Genomic DNA, 14,030 nt, shown 5'->3' on the forward strand with positions numbered 1-14,030 from the left:
ACCCGGCTCTGGTTGGAAAGCTGTTTTTTGTTTTTTTAAAATCCATCCAGGGGCGCCTGGGTGGCTCAGTCGTTAAGCGTCTGCCTTCGGCTCAGGTCATGATCCCACGGTCCTGGATCGAGCCCCACATTGGGCTCCCTGCTCGGCGGGAAGCCTGCTTCTCCCTCTCCCACTCCCCCTGCTTGGGTTCCCTCTCTCGCTGTGTCTCTGTCAAATAAATAAAATCTTTGAAAAAAAAAAAAATCCATTCAGCTACTTCATGCCTTTTAATTGAAGAATATACTCTATTTACATTTAAAGTAATTATTGATAGGAGAGGATTTACTGTTGCCATTTTATTAACTGTTTTCTGGCTGTTTTATAGTTTCTTTGTTTTTTTCTTTTTTTCCTTCTGTCCTCCTTTATGAATTGATGATTTTCTGTAGTAGTATACTTAGATTCCCTTCTCTTTATCTTGTGTGTATCTACTATCGGTTTTATTTTGTGGTACTATGAGGCTTACTTGAAATATTTTGTTGATGTAATGGTCAATTTTAAACTGATAACAACTTAACTTTGATCACATACAAAAACTCTACCTTTTTGGGTGAAGGGGAGTGGGAGGTATAGGCTTTCAATTATTGGAATGAATAAGTCGCGAGCATGAAAGGTACAGCATAAGGAATATAGTTAATGGTATTGTAATAGTGTTGTATGGTGACAAATGGTAGCTACACTTGTGGTGAGCATAGCATAATAACATATAGAGTTTTCAAATCACTATTTTGTACACTTGAAAGTAAAATAACTTTCTGTGTTAAGTATACTTCAACCCCCCTCCACAAACCCCAAACTCTACCTTTTCACTCCTGCCTTTTATGTTTTTTGATGCCACGATTTACCTCATTTTATACCATGTATTCATTAACAAATGATTGTAGCTATAGTTATTTTTATTTTTAGAAATTTTTATTTTATTTAAATTCAGTTAATTAACATATAGTGTATTATTAGTTTCAGAAGTAGAATTCAGTGATTCTTCAGTTGCATATAACACCCAGTGCTCATTACATCATGCGCCCTCCTTAATGTCCATCACCCACTTACCCCATCCCCCCACCCACCTCCCCTCTAGCAACCCTCAATTTGTTTCTATAGTTAAGAGTCTCTTATGGTGTGCCTCCCTCTCTGATTTTGTCTTATTTTATTTTTCCCTCCCTTCCTCTATGATTCTCCATTTTGTTTCTTAAATTCCACTAATGAGTGAAATCATATGATAATTGTCTTTCTCTGATTGACTTATTTTGCTTGGTATAATACCTTCTAGTTCCATCCATGTCGTTGCAAATGGTAAGATTTCATTTTTTTGATGACTGCGAAATATTGCATTTTATAAATATACCTCATCTTTTTTATCCATTCATCTGTTGATGGACCATGTGGGCTTTTTCCATAGTTTGGCTATTGTGGACATTGCTGCTATAAACATTAGGGTGCAGGTGCCCCTTCGGATCACTATGTTTGTATCCTTTGGATAAATACCTACTAGTGCAATTGCTGGGTCATAGGGTAGCTCTATTTTTAACTTTTTGAGGAACCTCCATACTGCTTTCCAGAGTGGCTGCATCAGCTTGCATTCCCACCAGAAGTGTAAGAGGGTTCCCCTTTCACCACATCCTCGCCCACATTTGTCATTTCCTGACTTGTTAATTTTAGTCATTCTGACTATTGTGAGGTTGTATCTCATTGTGGTGTTGATCTGTATTTCCCTAATGCCTAGTGATGTGGAGCATTTTTCATGTGTCTGTTAGCCATTTGTATGTCTTTTTTGGAGAAATGTCTGTTCATATCTTCTGCCCATTTCTTGACTGGATTATTTGTTTTTTTGGGTGTTGAGTTTAATAGGTTCTTTATAGATTTTGGATACTAGCCCTTTATCTGGTAAGACATTTGCAAATATCTTCTCCCATTCTGTAAGTTGTCTTTTGGTTTTGTCTACTGTTCCTTTGCTCTGCAAAAGCTTTTTATCTTGATGAAGTCCCAGTAGTTCATTTTTGCTTGTTTCCCTTGCCTTTGGAAACATGTCTAGCAAGAAGTTGCTGTGGCCTAGGTCAAAGAGGTTCCTGCCTGTGTTCTCCTTTAGGATTTTGATGGATTCCTGTCTCACATTTAGGTCTTTCATCCATTTTGAGTCTATTTTTGTGTGTGGTGTAAGGAAATGGTCCAGTTTCATTCTTCTGCATGTGGCTGTCCCATTTTCCCAACACCATTTGTTGAAGAGACTGTCTTTTTTTCCATCGGATATATTTCCTGCTTTGTTGAAGATTAGTTGACCATAGAGTTGAGGGTCCATTTCCGGGTTCTTTATCCTGTTTCACTGGTCTTTGTGTCTGTTTTTGTATGAGTACCATACTGTCTTGATGATGACGGCTTTGTAATAGAGCCTGAAGTCTGGAATTGTGATGCCACAAGCTTTGTTTTCTTTTTCAGCTTTCCTTTGGGGTCTTTTCTGATTCCATACAAATTTTAGGATTATTTGTTCCATCTCTGTGAAAAATGTTGATAGTATTTTGATAGGGATTGCATTGAATGTGTAGATTGCTCTAGGGAGCATAGACATTTTAACAGTATTTGTTCTTCCAAATCCATGAGCATGGAATGTTTTTCCATTTCTTTGTGTCCTCTTCAATTTCTTTCATACACATTCTGTAGTTTTCAGAATACAGATCCTTTACCTCTTGCTGTAGTTATTTTTAATACATTTGTCCTTTAAGCTTCATACTAGAGTTAAGGGGTCAGTACACCACCATATCACAGTATTAGAGTATTCTGAATTTGACTGTATACTTAGCTTTACCAGTGTGTTGTATGTTTTCATATTTCCATATTACTTGCTAGTATCCTTTTGTTTCAGCTTGAAGAACAAAGTCATTTTAGCATTTCTTGTAAGGCAGGTGTAGAGGTGATAAACTCCCTCAGCTTTTGTTTGTTTGGGAAAGTCTTTACTTGCTTTCATTTCTGAAACACAGCTTTGCTGGGTAAAGTATTCTTGGCTGGCAGTTTTTTCTTTCAGCATCTTGAATATATCCTTCTACATTCTCCTGGCCTGCAAGGTTTCTGCTGAGAAATCCACTGATGATCTTATGGGGGATCCCTTGTATGAGAGAATTTATTTTCCTGTTGTTGTTTTTAAAATTCTCTATTTTTGATTTTAGACAATTTTTAAATAATGTGTTTTAGAGAAGATAGTTTTGGATTGCAATTGTGGGATGACTATTAGCTTCCTGAACTTGGATGTCTAAATCCCTTCCCAGGTTTGGGAAGTTCTCAGCCATTATTTCTTTAAATGACCTTTTCACTCCTTTCTCCCTGTCTTCCTTTTCTGGGACTCAAATGATGTGTAGATTGTTTATCTTAGTGGTGTTGCATTAAGTCTTGTTTATCTGTGTTCTGTTATAGCTCTCTGAGCATCTTTAGAACAATTGTTTTGAAATTTTTGTTGGATATTCACAGATCTCCATTTCTTTGGGTTCAGTTACTGGAAGTTTACTGTGTTCTTTTGTTGGTGTCATGTTTCCCTAGTACTTTGTGATTCTTAAGGCCTTGTGTAGATGTCTGTGCATTTGAAGAAGTAGTGATCTCTCCCAAGCTTTATGGACTGACTTTAGTAAGGAAAGACTTTCACCTATTGGGGGGCACGGTGAAGTGTGCTGTGATTATGGGTCTAGTGGAGCAGGACATCAAGTGCAAGGGCGTGTGGTGGTTCTGGTGTGGGGGAATGTGATGTCTCGTTGTTCAGGCTGCCAAGGTCCATAGCATAAACAATGGTATGTTTTTTCGTGAGTATTGGGTTCTGCAGTGGTTGCAAATTCTGTTGAGGTCCTCAGCAGCACCTCCAGGTTCAGGGGCTAGATACCAGGGCAGGTACTGGTGGTGGTCAGAGTGATGGTGTATACCTGCTTGGCTGCAGGTTCCTGTGTAGTGGCAAGGGCTGGCTGCAGACACACACGTAATGGTGGGGTTCGGGACCAGCAGCGAGGGCCACGTACAACTGCAGGCACGTTGGCCATTGTGGAGGTCGTGGCTGTTGGCACGTACTCTTGTGGCTGCAGGGTCTCCCCTTGGGCGCAAGAATAGCAGGGGAGGCTGATGAGGGCAGTTGGGCTGGTGAGGTGCAGGTGCACAGCTGGAGGGGCTAATTGCAAGCAAGCCCAGCGATGCAGGCTGGTGACAGAGACAGGGCTAGAGCCAGACCCACATGTGGCCGTACAGGCCCTGGCTGTGAGTGTGCCCTTCTGTGGCTGCAGAGTCTCACCGTGGGCACACACAGTGGAAGCTGGTGAGGGAGATTAGGCCAGCGGTGTGTTAGTACTCAGTGGAGGGGTTAGCCCCAAGTGCACACACGGCAGCAGGAGGTCAGCCTCAAGGCTCCAGGCAGGCTTCTTGTACTCATGCAGCTGCAGAGGCCTGTGGGCTGGTGCTGGTGTGCGTTCCAGGCTCCAGCATGGGGAGGAGGCAGTGAGTGCGAAGGGACTCAGGGGGCTGGTGTCTGTGAATGTGAATGCCATGGGGTGAACTTTGGTGAAATCTGCGGGGCGTCCATAGCAGCCCAGCTGGCTATTGGTTTATTCAATGGCAGAATCTACTGGGATCCCCTGCAGAGTAGGACACTGGGAACCACAGTTGTCCCTGCTGAGTGGCTAATACTGGTAGCCCCTGCTCTTCTTCCTTGATCCTAGATGTCTCAATTCCTCTCAGCTTTGCTGGCCTCGGGTGGGGTAAAACCAAAGCGGCTCCTTTGTGTGGTGCCCCGAAAGGCTGGGAGGCTGGTCACCTACCCTGCTCTCCCTTTCCCAGCCAGGGGAACTCTTTCTAGCTGGAGAGTTTCCTCTTGGCACTAAGCAGGGCTGGCCCAAAGGATGGGATGATGCCGGCAAAATGAAGCTGCTCTTCCTTCCCTTTTTGTGTGATGATTCTCAGGTTTTTTGTTCCACTGTGTTGCTGAAGTTTCTTAAGTGGATTCCAGAGCTCTTCCCAAGCTGTTCTTGTTCAGAGAGAGAGAGGTAATTCTTTATAAAAATGACTTTAAAGTTTGCCTTATATGTCTGGCAGCATATATATATGGGGAGGGGAGGGAGGGAGAGATGGGGACAGAGAGAGACAGAGAGAGACAGAGAGATACAGAGAGAAAGAGACAGACCATATATATATATATATATGTATATACTCTTAAAGTATCTACAGCCTTCAGTGGTCACCTTTATTTTGTTGTAATTTGTCCCATCATCTTAAAATAGCCTTGTGAATTTCTGTAAAAATTTTCAGCATTTATTCTATAAAATACCAACACTTCAATAAACATTCCTCATGTGGAATCAGGACACAACTATTTTAAATAATCTCAGACTTAGAAGCACTATTCTTAAAAATACAAGGCTAGTAAATGAAGGAATCACAGCTTGGATATGGTCAGGATCCTCTAAACCACAGCATCTCATGTGCAACAGTATAAAATTTGTGGGGACATTAGGTCAAGTTGATTTCTTATTTTCGAAGTGCAGACATAAGAAGCAGATTTTAAGGTAAGAAAACATTTACTGTAAATACAGAAATAAAGGGATGAGAGAACTCCAGGCAGCTGCCGTGGCTCCTCACCTGGCCCCTCTTGGGAAATACAGGAAAAAGAAAAATGAGAGATCAGGACAGAGCCTGGACACAGCCTTAGGCTAGGATTTGCTAGTAAGTAAATAGCTTCTGACCTGAATTTGAAATTCGAGCATCTGCTTCTCAGAAAGAGGCAAAAATATTAGAGGTCTATAGCATTTCCTTAGACTTCCCTAAATAGCCAGGTCTGCTCAGTACCTCTACACAAGTTAGTTGTCTGCCTCCCCACAGTGCCCATCTGGCACCTTCCTCTTCCTCTTTGTGTCTCACTTCAGATGCTACTTCCTCCTTGAGTTGTCCCCAGACGACTGAGAAAGGCTCTGCCACCCTTCTCCTAGACTCCCAGTTCATGTTCTACATCTAATTATTGAATGAATTCTTTCCATAGGGTTTTGCAGGACTGTATTTCCTTGAGTTTCTCTTCAAAACAAAACAAACAAATAAACAAATAAAAACCCCAAATCTGTCTTATGGTCAATTTTTTTTCAGAAACTCTGTACTTTAGGTTTCTCTTATATATTTATTATATACATTTGAATACTAATGGTCCTGAGAGGTAATTCAGGAAAGGAACTTGTTTTTACTGAACATGAAACAACTCTTTTGAAAAATATCTGTCTTATTTCTCGGGAACAAGGTTGGGAAATGCTGCTTTATTTTGTTGTGTTTTATTTTCTTTGCACTGCCTCTCTACTGGACCATAATTTATTAGTATTGTCAATGCTTGCTATGGTGCCTGGCACATAGTAGGTCCATAATGAAATTATTTGTTAATAAAAACATGGGAGAGAAGAAGGTAATGACTCCCATGTTTGAAGCTTGGGAAGCTAATAGTTATTTATTGTTGCATTACAAACCACCCCAAAATTTAGTGGCAAAAAGCAATCTTTCTTTTTTTTTTTAATATTCATGGTTTTTGTGGATTTGGAATTCAGCAAGAACACAGTGAGGACAACCCCCCCATTGCTTCACAATGTCTGGGATGTTTTGTGGGATGATGTAAATGGCAGGGGGTTCCTAGAATGGCTGGGGGCTGGAAGGGCTGGGCTGGAGGACCCACTGCAAAGACGGCCTCTTCACTCACATGAGTGGCCAGAGCACCCTACATGTGACCTCTCAAGCATGGCTGTTTGAGCATCATCGAACTTTCTGCATCATGGCCCCAGGCTCCAAGAACACGTGCTTCCAGAAACCAAGGCAGAACTGCCAGTTTTTTTATGATCCAAACTCAGAAATCTCAGGTACGTCAAAGAATTTATAGCCATGCTTCACAATGGTACAGCAGCTTGAGGAGGGTGATGCCACTAATTGAGATAAGGGGCTCAGGAGGAAAGAGTTGCTGGGTGGGAGGGAGTGGGTCGGGATGTTCCTGGGCAGTTCCAAGAGTATATCTGGAGCTCAGGAGAGAAGTGGGAGTTGGAAAATGAGGGTTAGAGTTGACATCATATAGGTTGATGCTGCAAGCACAAATCTGATTCTCTAGGGCAAACTGGTAGAGAAGGAAGGAGAGAAGCTCGGACATAGACCTGGTGTTACGGACTGATTGTGTCCCCCCCCCCCCCCACATTCATATGCTGCTAGCCTAACAACTAATATGATGGTATTAAGAGGTGAGGCCTTTGGGAGGTGATTGGCTCACGAGGGCGGAGGCTTCATGTTTGGGATATAAAAGAGACTCCAGAGAGCTCTCATGTCCTCTTTCTGCCATGTGAGGATACAACAACAGGTTGGCCATCTGCAATCGGGAAGAGGGTCCTCACTAGAGCCCCACCATGCTGGCTGATCTCTTCGGACTTCTAGCTTCTAGAACTGTAAGAAATAGATTTCTGTTGTTTATAAGCCATGCAGTCTATGGTACTTTGTTAGCTAGCAGCCCGAGCTGACTAGGACACCTGGGTGATGGCAGCGGGTAAGGGGACCCCGGAGGGAAGTGAGCGAGGAAGGGAGCTGAGGAACTGTAGCCACAGTGGTGGGAGGGGTAGGGCAGCGTGGTCCTGCCCAGAGAAGAAAGTTCCAGGGGCAGGGGGGCCTACAGTATCACAGCCCCAGCAAAGTTGGGTAAGGAGGCCCAAGAGGTGTGCGCCGGATGTAGCAGTTAAAGAATCGTTTGCTAAGGGAAGTTTCCGTGAAGAGGTTATGGGCTCCAGAGGTGGTGGCGGGGATCAGCTGTTGCGTTGTTGGGGTGGGGGCTGGCGGTGGGAAGCCCGAGTGCAGGGTGCTGAGGGAAGAAGCTCTGCCTTCACAGCTGGGCTGCGTTCAGGTGGTGAGAGATCGCCTTCCCCTACCCACAAAAGCCTGTCCTTGTGATTGGGAGTCACAGGGCACCTCATTCACAATTGTTAGAAATGTGTAAAAGTCACTGAATGGAAAAAGCTTTTAGGAGCACAAGGCAGCCAGGGTGGATCACATAACAGCACAAACATGTGACACGTCCCTAGATAAGCCTGCCCCCGCAGCCAGTAACAGCTCTGGAATCTGCCCGGGAGTAGCCGACGCGCGGAGCAAATACACTTCCTCTGTTTGGCATCTGCTGGCTGCAGGGAAGGGCAGCTGGCCAAGTCAGGTTACCTGAAGGGTTAAGAGGCATGCGGGCTCTTTTAGTATAAAGATGTGTCTCCATATGAGGAGTGAATAAGGACTGTTGGGACAAGGAAGTGTTATGTCATCTTACACATTCTACTAGTCCTCCTGACAGTTCCCTTTCGGGAAAAGGCAAAAGGCCTACAGGAAGACACAATTATGATGTTCAATTTTTTTTTTTTTTGCTTCTGTGGGACTCGAATGTGGCCATTGGAAAAAGTTTCTTACAGTTGATAAATTATGATTAAATGAATTAATATACCTGAAGCTCTTAGAATAGTGCCTGTTCTAAGAACCAACACCATGTAAGTGTAAAGTATTATAATTACTATTTTAATATTATGTGGTAGCTTTAAATACAGAATTGTAGTTTGATTGGAAGGAAATTCTTCTTCTCTTTTCTCTTACATTTCATAGATAAGATATACCTTTGGACCTTTTCAAAAAACAGTATAAAGATAGGAGTAAAATACCTTTAGCCCCAGGTAAAACCATTACCAGAAAACAAAGTGATAGTGATCCATGTGGCCAAATTTGACAATTGAGTGGATATAGTTTTCCTAAGTGGATGTTCTTTGTGGCTGGTGGGCTTTGATTCCAATGACTTGTTTCTGACTCTGAATATCCAGCTTCAGATGGCATCCTTTTGGGAAAAGCGGTGTGCTCAAGTGATAAAATGTACGGGTGTAAGGTGATCCGACTTGAAGGCCTCCTGAAAATTAGGAGTCCCATTGTGCACCTCCTGTCTCTTTTGCTGTCTCAGAGAGAGAGAATGCTAGCAAGTTCAGGTCAGAAGCTGTTTACTTACTAGCAAATCCTAGCCTAAGGCAGTGTCCAGGCTCTGTCCTGATCTCTCATTTTTCTTTTTCCTGTGTTTCCCAAGAAGGGCCAGGTGAGGAGCCACGACAGCCGGCTGGGGAGGTCCAGAGAGGGATCTGTGGGGATTATTCTATTCCTTTATTCCTACTCTGAAAATAAAATCTTGTCTACCAAAATCTTCTTAGGCTTGCCCTTTTGAAAGCAGGATTCCAGTGTGATGTGATGCCCTTGCAAGTTTGATATAAATCCACACCCAGCTGCGGACTGGAAAGCAGGGAAAAAGTAGATGTGGTTTCTGAGTTTCAAGAGGTGAACAATATATTTCAGATGAGAATGAAATCTATGTGTCTATATGAAGTAAATATGCACTTAAGAATATGAAATATTTATTTTGAAATACAGGTTTTCTGATCAGAAAAATAGGGGGACACTTTTTGCAAGTTTATAAGGATGTTTAAGGAAGATGGCATAGACTAGGATAGAGGAATGTGATGAATTAGAGACAAAGACTCGTACTAAATTTTTTTCCATTGGTTAGAAATTGACTTTCAAAGTCTTTTGGAACGGAAGTAATTGGGGGAAAATTGAAAAGGAGAATAGATATGGTTAGTTATTCTATGAATGTGATCACTGGACTTTTCCAGCACTTTCCTGAGTTGAGGACCAGGTATTATGAGAAGGGATGTTTTGGCCTGACAGAAGGACTTGAGCTTCTGGAGAACAAGTAGGGTGGTCTCTGATGCTTAAGTAGAGGGGATTTAATTTAATCACAAGGGCAAGTGGTGTGTCTTTGCTGTAGGTGTTTATTGTTCATAATGCAACTCACATCTGAATTTGTGAGGGTTTCATGGATCTTAAATATCTGAAATGTCTTTCTTTCTTTTTTTTTTTTCTTCCTGATAGTGTGCTCTGATATTCCACTCTGTCTTGGATCTTCTTGAGGCTGCACATGCATGCTTGAAAACCTCCTGGAAGCTAAAATGCTATGCCCAGATTGGGAAAATTTTCATAAATATGTCTTTTTCTTTTAGTGTCTAGGATAATAAAATCTGTGACAGGATTATTTTTTGGCCTTAAGTATTAATTTAGGTGATATGTCTGTGAATATTGGTCCTCAGTAATTTTCAAAACTCTAAGGTTACTTACCCTCTATAAAGTTATATCTAAAGTCAGCTGTTCCTAAACTAAATTTTGTGGGATATGGAATAGAAATAGTTTCTATAGAATTCTTATGTCTCTGGAACTCCCATCCTTGTTGGTCTAGAGACGAGAGCTTGTATCTTTAGGAAATGAGACAAGACCTATTGGTGGTCAGAAAGCATTAGTAGTAAACCCATCTGCTCAAGTCAGCTTTTGCTTGATTGATGTCTGCGGCAAGATCAAATGGAATACCAGATTATTTTGAATTTTTTCTAATTAATTTTTGGTTATCCAGACCAATGGAGATGTACCAAGAGTCCAAGGACTGTTATGGGGGAAAATAAACTCTCTCTTTCACACACACATTCGCACAAATGTATATATACATATATATTTGGAATTTCAGTGACTCAAAGAAGAAAATAATGGACCATATAAGACTTCACATCTAAAACATTCCTTTTTTTTTTTTTTAAAGATTTTATTTATTTATTTGACAGAGAGAGACACAGCGAGAGAAGAAACACAAGCAGGGGGAGTGGGAGAGGGAGAAGCAGGCTTCCCACTGAGCAGGGAGCACAATGCGGTGCTCCATCCCGGGGACCCTGGGATTATGACCTGAGCTGAAAGCAGACGCTTAACGACTGAGCCACCCAGGCGCCCCTAAAACATTCCTTTGAATTAGCTATCACTAATGGTAAGTACTCTATAGGGGGCAGAAAATTGTTTGGTGAACAATGAGATAATTTTCATTGTGGTGAATCATACACAAGATAGTGACACAAGATACTGTACTTAGTTAATAGTCTAATGAAAGGTATAAGTCTTTGATGTCCAATACATAGTGACTAGCCTGAGGTGGCTACTGAGTAATTGATATGTGGTAAGTGCACATGAGGAACTGAATTTTAAATTTTATTTAGTTTTAATTTTTTAAATTTAAATTTAAAAATTGATATGTCATTAAGTTAAAAACTTTTATGAATGTTTGAAACAATTTGGGTATGTCATTTACTTTTTTTTTTTTTCACTGGAAAAATAACATTATTTTCTTCAAGGGTGTGGGCAGATGTCTAGTCTCAGAATTTCTGGAATTGTTTCTTGGTGCCAGTGGCCTTCATGACTTCGTGAGCATGTTGAAGTGCACAGTCTTGCTCAGGGGCTGGCACTTGCCCACTGTGAGAGTGTTGCCCATCTAGACATCCCTGAAGCATGGGGACAGGTGCATGGACATGTTCTTGTGTTTCTCAAAGCGGTTGTACTTTTGGAGGTAGTAGAGGGAGTCTAAGAGAATAACAGTGGTCCTCTGCATCTTCATCTTGGTCACCACACCAGACAAAATCCACCCTTTGATGGAGACATTACTAGTAAAGGGACATTTCTTGTATATATAGGTGCCCTCGGTGGCCTCCTTGGGCATCTTGAAGCCCAGCCTAATGTTTTTGTAGTATCATGGGAGCTTCTCCTTACCAGTTTCTCCAAGCAGGACCCTCTATTTATTTTGAAAGATGGTTGGCTACTTTCGGTAGCACAGTCAGTCTGAGAGTCTGCCATCTTCCTGGCTGCCTGAAAAAGGCTGTCAATTTACTTTTTAACTGTATAGTCTATAAAGTCTAAATATAGAGCAATTATGGCCTATGAAAATTTAGTGTCTGAATTGAGATGTGTTATATATGTAAAATATGCACTGGATTTTGGAATAATTAAAAAAGAATGTAGAATGTCTCACTAATAATTCTTTTACATTGATTTTACATTGAAATGATAATATTTTACATATATTGAATGTATTATTTTATTTAATTTCATCTGTTTCTTTTAAAGTTTTGTAATGTTGTTACTGGTAAATTTAAAATTACCCATGTGGTTCACATTATATTACTATTAGATAGATTTGGAATAGGCAATACATGGTACAATATTTCAAAGTGAAAAAATTCCATAAAAGCATGGGGGAATATCAGAACATAACTAGAGTTTTAGGTACTCAAAGGAGAAACAGCATTCCAGATAGAGGGAATGATACTTGCAAAAGGCTCAGGTGGGAGTGTGTGTGTGAGGTACTCTGAGAGCAAGGTGTGAGCATGGACTTGATTCAGAACAGTGGGGAATTCAGTTATAGAGATAAGTCCTGGTAAGGCCTGTCGTGCAGGGTGCTGAACGCCAGGCTAAGGAACTTGGATATTATTCTCTAGGCAATTAAAGAGTAACTGGAGGTTTTTGAGAAAAGGGAATATTTTATGGAGGTTAATTTTGTTTTATTTGAATGGAGAAATATTGGAGAGGAGATCAGTTATGATAATACTATGATAATGTTCATGGTGTAAGGAGTACCTGATTTCAGTTATTGGTGGTATTAGAAATAAAACTAATAATGATAATGAAAATAGTAATAGCTAATATTTATTAATTAAATTTTGTGTCAAGAATTGTATTAAATATTTTTACATGAGTTACATAACTCTTATAATGCTTCTCTGAGTTAGGTATTATTGTCCCCATTTTATAGATGGAGAAACTGAACCATACCCAAGTTAAGCATCTTGATGAGGAGAACATCTTAATGAATTTGGACTGGGGAGAAACAATCATAGAGGTTTTGGAAATCCATTTGGTTGTGCCACTAGTGAATATCCTTTTTTCTTTTTGGAATATCAGGAGATGGAGGTTATTATTTTACACAATTGATTAGAGAAGCCTTCTCTAGGAAGGTGAGAGTTGAGTAGATATCTGAAGGAAAGGCGAGAACAAGGCTTATGGCTATCTGGAAGGAGAGTGTTCCAGGGAAAGAGAACATCAGGTACCTGAGCATGAAGTAGGAGCATGCTTGGTGTGTTCTAGGAACAGCAAAGAGACTCAGTCCAGTATTGACTGGGCAAAGAGCCATGTGGGAAAAAATTTCAGAAATGCCGGTATGCCAGCCCATGTAGCATCTTGTGCCTTTATGTAACTTTGGATTTTACTTTGAGTGAGATGGTAAGATATTGAAGGATTTTTTTTAAAGATTTAACTTATTTGAGAGAGAGAGAGAAAGAGCACAAGCGGGGAGGAGGGGAATAGGGAGAGGGAGAAGCAGACTCCCTGTGGGGCTTGATCTCAGGATTCTGTGATCATGACCTGAGCCCAAGGCAGAGGCCTAAACAACTGAGCCACCCAGGTGCCCCAGTATTGGAGGAATTTTAATAGAAAATTGACTTAATCTGACTCATATTTTAGAAAGAGCACTCTGGCTAGTATTTGAGATTTGATTTTATGGGACAGAGATGAAAGCCAGTTAGGAGGATACAGCAGTAATCCAGGTGAGAAATAATGCTGGCTAGGACCAGCATGATCGAGGTAGAGGTGATAAGAAGTGCTTGCATTCTGAATATTAAAACCAACAGGATTTTCTGATGTATTGAATATGGGGTGTGAGAGAAAGAAAGGAGTCTAGGAAGACTTCAAGATTTTTGGCTTGAACAACTGGAAAAATGAATTTGCAATTTACGGAAATAGGGAAGAATATGATCAGAACAGATTTGGGGGGAGGTGAAAATCAGGAGTTGTTTGGAGCATTTAGAGATTCCTAATAGCCACCTATGGCAAGAAGTCAAGTAGACAGTAGACTATTTAAGTCTGTAGTTTGGGGCACATATTTAGGCTGGAAATATAATTTTAGTGGCATTAGTAATACAGTTGGTATATAAAGAAAGAAACTGGATGAAATCGTTAGGGCATGAGCATAGACAGAAAAAAGATCTGAGGTTTGAGCCCTGGCATGCTCTAACATCTAGCATTTGCAGGTTGGGGAGATGAGAAATCAGCAAAGAGACAGAAGGTGTTGCCAGTGAGGTAGGAGGAAAACCCAA

The 14,030-nt window shown here is 41.1% G+C and overlaps 1 pseudogene; it reads right to left on the reverse strand.

Moving 5' to 3' along the window:
- Positions 1-11,261: 11,261 nt before the first annotated feature.
- LOC118006430 lies at positions 11,262-11,736 on the reverse strand (annotated as a pseudogene).
- Positions 11,737-14,030: the final 2,294 nt, after the last annotated feature.

The sequence above is a fragment of the Mirounga leonina genome, unplaced genomic scaffold (genome assembly GCF_011800145.1).
Source record: "Mirounga leonina isolate KUSES-001 unplaced genomic scaffold, KU_Mleo_1.0 Mir_96, whole genome shotgun sequence".
Classification (NCBI taxonomy): Eukaryota; Metazoa; Chordata; class Mammalia; order Carnivora; family Phocidae; genus Mirounga; species Mirounga leonina.